The sequence below is a fragment of the Engystomops pustulosus genome, chromosome 1 (genome assembly GCF_040894005.1).
Source record: "Engystomops pustulosus chromosome 1, aEngPut4.maternal, whole genome shotgun sequence".
In the NCBI taxonomy this organism is placed as follows: domain Eukaryota; kingdom Metazoa; phylum Chordata; class Amphibia; order Anura; family Leptodactylidae; genus Engystomops; species Engystomops pustulosus.
The window spans coordinates 116,345,510-116,352,624 of record NC_092411.1 but is presented as its reverse complement, the minus strand read 5'-3'; positions in this window follow the sequence as shown (position 1 = coordinate 116,352,624).

The window sequence follows — 7,115 nt, the reverse complement described above, 5'->3', positions numbered from 1 at the left end:
AATTTTCTACCACTGGGGGGAAGCAGTGAAGCTTTTGTAAGCCTGCTTGAGAGCAGTTGGGTGTGCCCTGGTGGAATGTGGTATGGGCAAGCCTCGGCTTCTTCCTTTTCTTTTATTATGTAGTAAAGAGCCGTTGATCACTAATAGTGCTTAAAAGGGACCTGCCTGTATTTCTTCCAAAGCAGGGAGACACAAAACAGTCTCTCAAACTAAAACAAATAGCAGTTAGCAAATAGTGTGGTTGGGGACAAACTGAAGCTTGCAACACCAGGATATGATTCATTTTCCCCGATGAGTCGTACTACAACACTCATTAAAAATGTATGTTTTGTTGAAGAAATCACAGTTCATGATAGGAGAACCCTAAATCACATATCCAAATGTAACATTATACAATTCTAAAACAATCCATACAAAATATTAAAATATTTGATTACCTTCAGTCAAGTGACAGAAGCAGGTTCTACCTTGTCAATAAACCTGCGGCAATGTATATTTAAGATGTTTGAAGCACTATAGGTTTCAGTGATCACATGACTTTGGGGTGTTTTTTTTGGCAGCCACTTATCCCTGCTCTTACCATAAATTACATGCCCTTTCAGAGGCACAGGCTGCAACCTAATTTACAGGACATGTCCCAACAGAGAGGTTTATCAGCAATCGGATGGAAAACTTGGAATAGGTGTCACGGGTGCTCCTGCAAACCACCTATGCCCTTCTCCACGGCGACCACTCTCCCAGTTGTCACTCACCCCTTTACACTACTGCTCCCATTCCGGCGCATGCATCCTCGCACCCTAAGAGGCGCGAGTGCCGGCACTCGTAAATTTAAAGGGCCAGCGCACCGCTGATTGGCGCTGGCCACTTCCTGTAATTGTTTAAAAGCCAGCTTCTCCCAGCATCCCCAGCCGGATCATTGTGCTCAATGCCTAAGAGGAAGCTGTTACCTGCAATCTTTTCCCATGTATTGACCTCCCATTGTGACCCCGGACCGGTTCCTGACTAAGTTCCTCCGCTGCAAGCACTGACCTCCTGCTCTGTCTCAGAACCTAAATCTTTGCTGTCTGTCTTGACCTCCTGTCTGTCCCTGACCACAAGATTGCCTGCAGACAAGTTGCACGTGTGGAATGACCTGGTGGTACCATACCGCAGCATGTCCAACCCAATTTACGGTGGGCACTGGTGAAAACCAGCTGCCACTTAGATTCCAGTCCCAGGTGTTGGATTGTGTCTTCGTTCGTAGTGGTCCATGGGGTTTACTACCCCAGAAGCATGACAGTAAGATCCGGCCATGGACCCCGTCAAGGTTCCATTACCTAAACTGGCTGAACCGCTTGGATAAGTTACTGCCATGCTGCCACAGTTGATTGCCACTCAGCAACATTGACAGATTCCTGCTACCCTAGTTTGTCTGCCTGCCGCTGAACCAAGGCTGAGACTCTCTATGTCTACCAAGTATGATGAGGAACCCTAAGTTGTGCAGGGGCTTTATCACTCAGTGATATCACAGAACGGTTGAAGGTGGCATTCATCATCAGTCTCCTCTCCGGGAAAGCCCTGGCCTGGGCTACCCCTCTCTGAGACAGAGACAAGCCGGTCACAGCTACTCTCACAGCATTCCTTACAGATTTCTGGTTCATTTTGAGGAACCTGCACAAGCCTCTTCAGCTGAGACCGCGCTGCTGAACCTTCTGTACCATGGCCTCGGAACTCACCTGGAATGATGCGGCCCTGATTGTGACCTTTAAAAAGGGACTTTTGGGTCAAATCAAAGACCTGTCTCATCACTCTGGCCACTCGGATTGATGTTCGGTTTAAGGAGCTCGCTGAGGAGTTATGTCTCTAGCATCCGCAAGCCCGAGTTGGACGCCCGCCTCGCTTGGTTCCTGCCTTCCAAAACCCGCTTCTGCCCCCGGCCACGCCGTCTGCAGAGGAACCAATGCAGGTGGACAGAACCCGGCTCTCCCTCCAAGAATGCTCCAGACGATATCAGGCGGACCTCTGCCTGTATTGTGCCAGTTCCGAACATTTAATCGGGGCTTGTCCTGTTCGTTCCCAGCTTCGGGGAAATGGCAGCACCCAGGGTTCTTGGGAGAAGGGTCCCCAGGTGAGAGCAAAGCTTCTCCACGCCTGAATATTTCTGTGCTCCTCAGCTTCGGCACCCATAGTCAGATTCAGGTTGCTGCTTTCTTGGATTCCGGTTTTGCAGGGAACTTTGTGGATGCTTCTCTGGTCTCCCAGCATTACATCCCTGTGGTTCTCCTTGAGAAGCCTCTGGTCATCTCTTCAGTCAGCAGACAAATTCTCTCTGACCTAGTCCGGTACCATACTGAGCCTATCTCCCTGCATAAAGAGAGACTGTCCTTTTATGTGCTGCCACATTCCACCTTATCTCTCCTGCTGGGCTTTCCATGGCTGCAGCTGCACGCACCAATCCTTAACTGGAAGAAGAGTGAGTGGGATTCTTCATTGGGGACCAGAGTGTCAGTCTCACTGCATGGTGGTGCCTCTACCAGTGCCTTTCTAGGTCTCCTTTGTAGCTCGCAGGTCTCTGGAGGGCCTACCAACCTGTTCCCGGGACTTTGTTGATGTATTCTCCAAGAAACAAGCAGAGACTTTGCCACCACACCTCCCCTATGACTGTGCTGTAGATCTGGTGCTGGGTACTTCTACCCGGTGTCACGTGTATCCTCTCTCAGTTCCCGAGACTGCAGCTATGTCGGAATATATTCAGGAGAATCTGCAGAGAGGGTTTATATGTAAGTCCTCTTCTCTGGCTGGTGCAGGCTTCTTCTTTGTGACCAAGAAGGATGGGTCACTTCGTCCATGCATTGATTATTGATGCTCTTGATCACGGAGCTCTTTGACTGCTTTGGTCGTTCCAAGGTCTTCTCCAAGCTGGACCTTCATGAAGCCTACCACCTCATCTGGATCTGCAAGGGTGATGAGTGGAAAACTGCCTTTAACACTCGTGATGGACATTTCGAGTACTTGGTGATGTCGTTCATACTGTGTAACGCGCCAGCTGTATTCCAAGAATTTGTCAATTACATCTTCAGGCATCTGCTATATACTTGTAGTCTATCTTGATGACATTCTGGTGTTCTCTCCAGATCCTGAGTCACATCAGTCCCACGTACGCATGTTTTTGGTCGCATCCAGGCCAACCGCCTCTACGCCAAGCTTGAGTATTTCACCAGAGGAGCCTTCCTTTCCTGGCTATATTGTCTCTGACTGAGGCCTCCAGATGGATTCTGTCAAGCTGTCTGCGGTTCTACAATGGCCGCGTCCGGAGGGTCTATGTGCCATACAGAGGTTCCTGGGCTTTGCAAACTATTACCGGGAGTTTATCCTGCATTTCTCAATGCATACAACATTCTGCACTTTTTTCATAAATATGCTTTTTGCAATTATGCTTAAAAAAGAAGAATCTATTTTGATTAAAAGCATAACTGTAAAGTTACTTGACAAAAAATAGTTTTGGCTCAGCTGGAGAGAGCCTTTGACAATAATTCCAATGATACCGGTATCATGCTTCTGGCTTCTTCCTATCCTGAGATATAGGGTTAATAGATAAATGATGCAATATGTAAAATCCTCTCAGCTTTTCCTAAAGTGGGGGGAACTTCCTGGTTGTGACCTCAGCTATGGGCAGTCGTGCCAATAGCAGTCAGGGCATTCATGTGAATGTGCAGAAACCCTGCCAATCAGGACACAAAAACAGTGTTACTGCTTGTACAGAGATCTAGTGCACAGCAAGGCAGGGAAGAAACAGAACACTGGATTTCTGCATCAAACAGTAATCTACTACATCACATAGAAAAAGATATATTAAAACCTGTCCAACTACACTGTAAAACACCGACATAGGAATAAGAAGATGAACACACATCAGCATTTATAAAGATAATCCAAGCAGCACAGAAATAGAAAAAGAAAAAAAGGGTGCACGCTAAACAGGGCCGGGCTTCAGGTCCTCCAAAATAGTATATGGAAAGGTAATAACAGCTCTCCAGACATAGAATTGTGCAAAAAGATAAGTGGATTTATTCCATATTCAAAGCGACGTTTCGACTCAAAGCCTTTTTGCACAATTCTACGTCTGGAGTGCTGTTATTACCTTTCTATATAATATCACTTAGACTCTGCTCCCAGGTGTTGGCTTATATCATCGTCCGCGGTGGTACCGTGGGTCCACTACCGCTGTATATATTAATTACAGGTGGCTGCATATTAATTACTGCAGTTATTAATTACTGGGGACTGCATATATTCATTGATAACTGGGGGCTGTATATTAATTACTGAGGAACTGTAGACATCTATGGACACCGTGATTCATCTACAAATTGTACAACCAGATCATGGTCCCCTTACATGCACGAGGCTTAAGGGGGAAACATGTCCTACATGGATTACAGACTACCTATTACATAGACACAAAATGTGTACCTTGTCTGGGGCTACATTCTGTGCGGGGCTTCCATCAGATTTTGTGTCCAGGGGCCCCCACCAATCTTAATCTGGCCCTGATTGTGTGGGATACTCCCTCTTTGGCGATCACACTTTACTTCTTTAGATGCTTAAAACAATCTTCTTTAATAGATATGCTATTTTAAATGTGTTTCAAGCTCTTTGTCAGTAATACAGTAACATGGGTGTAAGTGAAAGATGTACAGAGAGCTTGGCTGTATGCTGTAGCTTCCCCGCTTCCTTGAAAAAAGCTGTTTTTAGTGGAATGAAAGCAGAAAGGACTGATATAATGTCATCAATGAAATAAAGTGAACTAAAAGGCACAGAGTGGGGGAAATTGGGGGCGACAGGTTTTCTTTTAAATAGAAAATGTAGCAGTACTGATAATTCTCTCCAAATGTATTCTTAAACACCAATACAAACTGTTATTTAGAAAAGATCAATATTTGTGCCAAAATCTTATAACCAGTAAAGTATTGCTAACACAAATGAAATTATGACATGCTGTTAAAATATGTAACTACAGGCAGTCCACGGGTTACATACAAGATAGGGTCTGTAGGTTTGTTCTTAAGTTGAATTTGTATGTAAGTCGGAACTGTATATTTTATAATTGTAATCCCAGCCAGAACTTTTCTGGTCTCTGTGACAATTGGATTTTAAAAATGTTGTCATAAGGGTTGTCATAAGAACCAGGATTAACAATAAAGCTTCATTACAGACACCTTTAATAACTGTTACAGCTGTTTATTGTAGCCTAGGACTAAAGCACAATAAATTACCAATTACCAGTGGTCTGTTTGTAACTAGGGGTTGTATTAAGTAGAGTGTTCTTAAGTAGGGGACCGCCTGTACTTACAGATTGGTTGGTATCCCACCATTTCTTATTGCAGGGTCCACAACACAGGGGGATGTCATACATCCTGTGCCTGGAATAATTTAGTTAAAATAACCGGTAATATAAAAATGTAAATATGAAAGTACCTGCTTCCATGAAAAAGTGACCTGCTTGTAACGCAATTCCTTCTCACAATGAAACTTGATTAGGAACAACAGGAAGTTCTAAAAATGTATGCAGTGAAAAGAGCTGAAAGTAAGATGAAACTCCTTCACTAGAGTCTGTATGGTAACCAGATAGTGGGAGACATTCTGCCTTATTATTTATTTATAAGATTTGTTTTTGTCTTTTTTGTGCTTACTTTTCCTACTTGCATTATGTTAACTGCATTTAAAATATAGTTATAATTTAATTTGCACTAGAAATAGTGCTATGCTCATATCTGACTAGGACATTTCATAAATGTAAAACATGAAATTAAACTTTTTTTTTAAATGTCTTCCTATTTTATTCAATAGGTCTACACTTACACTTCTGTACGAAGTAATGTCTTGATGCGTACAGTAAATAGCCAAGGTTTGTCAAATTTGTCAAGGTTGGTGGTGTGTGTGTGTGTGTGGGGGGGGGGGGGGTGATTCTGGCTTATTTTGCAGCCACAGTACCACAGTCAACATTGAATTCCAAAGGTAATGAAAGTAATAGGCAAAGTCATTCTACATTGCAATTGATTTGTGAAAAAAAACTGTTGTTGGAGCTGCACTTTAAAGGAAACTTAACATCAAAATCAAGCATGATAAACCAGGGACACTTACTTATAGATCCAGGCACTGAGACTGTAGTGATCTTCTTATATTTGTTATCCATGGCCGCCTTTCCATGGACTCCTTTCCTTGGACTTCTTTAAAAGTATGTTAATGATCCTGAAGGGCTCTGGGGGTGTTTCTGGAGGCTCTTAATATCTTCAAAGACTGTTTCACTGTTTTCCCCACCCCCTGCTCCCTTAGCATTTTCCGCCGCCCATTGCCTGATGTAATATCTCAGCAGCAGGGGAAGTTTCAGCACACAATGCTCTTTGCACACTGTAAAAAAACAAATAAATAAACACGGTGCCATCAGCATCATTTAAAGGGTGTCACTGGTGGGTGTTTATGAACCCTCTTTTAGCATCCTTAATTTAAGGTGAAAAGCTGGTTACAGGTTCGCTCAACTCTACTAAAGAGTAGCTATTTCACTTAAAGAGGACCTGTCACCATGTTTTACCCCAGGACCCTACTAGCCTTCTCAGGTTGGGCATGAAATTGACTTTCAAGAATCCCTACATTTATGTTTATCTATAAAAATCTCCCCCAAAGTCAGGCAAATATAAAGCTTATGACCCCATTTTACACGAGATTTCAAGTTTAGTGGTTGTGGGGGGGGGGGGGTAGTGTCACCTCAAAAAAGCCCCAATCTTCTGTTCTTTAGCGCCTAGAAACATGCTGATGGTGTCATTGGCTTTGTGAACTACAGAACTGGAGAATAGTTAGAATTGCGAGTGGCAGATCCAGTTCCCACCTATTTTTTAACTGCCTGTTTGTCCAGTTCTGTGGCTCACAGAACCATAACCTGGGCTCAGAAATCTCAATCTTTAATATGTATCTAGGTGCTTTAGAACAGAAGATAGATGCTTCTGAAATGAAACCACTAAACTTGACACATCACATGTGAAAATGGGATGAGAAGAGTCATATTTTTCTGATGTTGGGGGAGGTTTTTTTTATAGGTAAACTGGGGAGATTTCACATAAAAGAAGGAACTTAGATAA